This window comes from Dreissena polymorpha, chromosome 2 (genome assembly GCF_020536995.1).
Source record: "Dreissena polymorpha isolate Duluth1 chromosome 2, UMN_Dpol_1.0, whole genome shotgun sequence".
NCBI classification, from domain to species: Eukaryota; Metazoa; Mollusca; class Bivalvia; order Myida; family Dreissenidae; genus Dreissena; species Dreissena polymorpha.
The window spans coordinates 68,087,074-68,090,744 of record NC_068356.1 but is presented as its reverse complement, the minus strand read 5'-3'; positions in this window follow the sequence as shown (position 1 = coordinate 68,090,744).

The window sequence follows — 3,671 nt, the reverse complement described above, 5'->3', positions numbered from 1 at the left end:
AATTAACATTATATAACAATGTAATTTCAACCATATTATTTGGAACAAATATATTACGCATGTCCATTTTTTTCATGTTTGAATCTATTTTACAAATGGACTGCGCACACATATATTTACTCAGAATATAATGTTAAAAGTGTATTTGTAAGCAGACATATTCAGAACGAATGTGACTGATTGTCAATAATTTCATCTGCAACACCACGCGATAAAAGTGCAAATTCTCTTCATTTGACCCTGACTTAACCCATACGAGACAATAACACCGAGAAATACCAGGAATACAAAACGTCATCTGACTTGACAATATAATTAGACAAACAAATCACATATCCTATCAAGGAACCATCCGGATGTTGTTATCGAAGGTTCATGCATTATTTCTGTATTTGGTTCAAAGAAAGCATCATCATCGAGTAACAGTGGTCTGAACATCTAATAGATATTAGAATTTGTTTACAACTAAATGTAATAAGGAAATGCCATGCCTGTTCGTTACTGAATTAACAACATAAAGATTACCGAGTAGTCAAACATCAGTTAAGCATTAGAATGTCTTATTCCTTTTTGCTTTTGCATGTATTGGTCTACAATATATATGTTCTGGCGTAGCGGAAATATTATTCGAACAAATGGCCCGAACATTGTATACATACTGTCTTGTCCATTTTCTCAAGTCGTATGCTTTCTTAAGCTTAAATCTACAAACAGCAGCGGTCTCTATTGTTGCTGATTTTAAATGACATACAAGTCCTCTTGTCATATCAATTACAAATGTGTTGCCTTGAAACGCGGTTAGTTTATTTATGAGCAAACTTTGGTAAATGAATATGTGTAAGATGAAAATGTGTTTAATTTGTTATATAATTGACCTTGTTATCGTTACCGAGAGCATTCAATACATTCATATTGTTATTATATCACACATAGCAAAATAATAATATTTAAAGGTCAAAACCATTAACATGTCACATGTACTTGACATTGTGAATATACTAACGTACATATATAAAAAATAATGATTGATTTTTAATAAACGTTTATAACGCAAGTGTTTCTAGCAGATAAACAACAATTTGCGACACATCACACGTTATCAAACAGGTCATGTCTTCGCCTATAATGGTGAAGCCAAACGAATTACTGATAATGGTTTCATCTTTTATTTGATTTTTTATGGAAGCAAGTGTCATTTCGATTAGTGAAAAGAATGCCGTTAAACGTAAAGGATTAAAATGTTTTGTTTAGTGTGATTTCACGGTGAAAGGTGGTAATGTACCTTAATAAATATGTGGCGCTATGACAACGTTAACGGCAAAATTATTTTTACTTTTGATTAGCTTCAAATTATTAAAGACGAGTTATAGAAACACTTATCATACTATATATGTAGTTTGTAGTTTTAACATATTTATATCAAAGATTAATACATATTCAGATGTATATTCAACATTCTATGATAAGTATGTTTTTAAATGTGATTCATTGATAGAATATAGAATTGCAATAGATTAAAACATGCAGTTGTTTGATGTGCATACATGTTGTTTATTCTTAAAACCAACTCTGATTGTCATATCTTTTCAACTCCTTTATCCTGGGTTTCATGTGATGTGATTTCTGAAATGCAATTAGTTATTTTAATTTGCCCACGTGTATACTTTATAATGATTTATATGGGCGCTTAAAGGGGCCTTTTCACAGATTTTGGCATTTTTTAACTTAGTTCATTAAATGATTTATATCGATAAATGTAAACATTGGATCGTAAAAGGTCCAGTAAAAAATCAAGAATAAAATTTAAAAAAGGAAAAGAACATAGCCCGGCCCAGGTTTCGAACCAGTGACCCCTGGAGTCCTGAAGTAAAAACGCTTTAGCCTACTGAGCTATTCCGCCGTGTACACATAGCTGACGTATTTTATACCTTATATAAGCAATCTTCGTAGTTTCCCAAAATTTAACGACAAAAACAGAACTCTCCAAATTATTCAATCGTTTCGCGTTGCAACGCTTTATAATTTGTAGGTTTTAAAATCGTCAAAAGATGCATATAATGGCTATATTAGACCATGGTAAATGTTCAGTATTACTGTTTCCTCACAAATATCATAACTAAAACGAAAATTTGCGAATCTGAAACAACTTTTTTCAATTTTGTCAATTTACCAAAGCGTGAAAAGATCCCTTTAAAATATGCAGGCATAATGCATCACCGTTAATCGATGGTCTAGCACTAGTAATTCATTGTCTATGAAATGTTCCCAATTACTTTCGGATTTATCTGACACGCATAGGGGCACTCGATCAAACCTCAATTACTCGATTATCTCCGTGCGCTGTAACATACATCTTTTTTTTTAAACAGGCGCTTAAAATATAGACTTTTAGCTGCTGCACTGTGTCAGCAGTAAAGTAATAAAGAAAACAAATAATCTCACATAGTCTTCCTAACAGGTGCTATGGCAGTCCACAGAGCAGTAACACACTACTTCGCTTTAAAGCTGCTTGAAAAAAAGCATCAAGTGCTCCAGATTTCGTATTGCTGCGAAATACACGGAACTGATGATACAGACAGATTGGCAAAGCTACAAACAGAGTAAGTATAGAAAAAATGAAAGCCATCATTATGTGCCTGCTTTATACTACACATTGTAGATTTTTGTTTAACTGTCCAGACTGAAACAGGTGATCATCTTCCGACTGCCAACAGAGTACATAGACTAAACCACCACATGCATAGAAGATTCAACATCTTTCCGTTTCCAAACGGTCTTGTGGATAAGCTGATTCAACGGCTGAATTCATCATCTGAGAATGCAGGTAACCAACAACCACGAAATTGCGAGACAACGGGCGAATCTGAAATCTCACGGGAGACTGTACAGAAGACCACCAGTTGCATCTTAGTCTCCGGACTCCAAGTAAGGCGGTTATCAAGAAGGGGAAATTTTAAACGATTTGAGTAACGTCTGAATACGTAAAGTGAAGACTTAAGTAAATCAAATGACATTTTATATGACTAATGACATTTCAAAAAGAAAAAGAGAGAGAAAACCTTCAATATAACAGATGGTTGGTTAAAGTACAGTGCTTGTTTGAGAATAAATATTCGCAAGCGTGTTCTTGTTTTTATTTTAATTTACAATCCATATATGTGGCATTGTGTGACATTGTGTGGCAAGCTTTTCTCGTATCCTGATAATGTCGCACTTTTGCGGTTTCAATTACCACGCTTTGTTAATAAACATTAGAAGCCACGTTGGACTTGCACATATAATGTGAACAAAACGAAAGAAATATGAGTAGAATGAGCTTTTTAGTCCAATCGTAGACACATAGATGTAATTGGCGATATTTATATAATTGTTCGTTACGTCAACTGCTGGTTGACAATTGAGTTCGGAATCAAATATTGTCATAAATCTCAATGCACAGTAAGGCGGTCAAGATCTTATTTCTTTAGATGCCTCAGTTGTCGTTAATATTTTACTATATTCATTTGCCTTTTGACAACCAAAAGATGAATTTATGTGCGAAGGCAGTTAGCAGTCGAAAGAAGTACCAGTAGCCTTTAATGGCTGAGAAAACCTCTCAATACATGGACATCAATAATGACGTTGTCATCAGTCACCAAGACTAGCAATGGCTCATTTATGGAATATTGTGT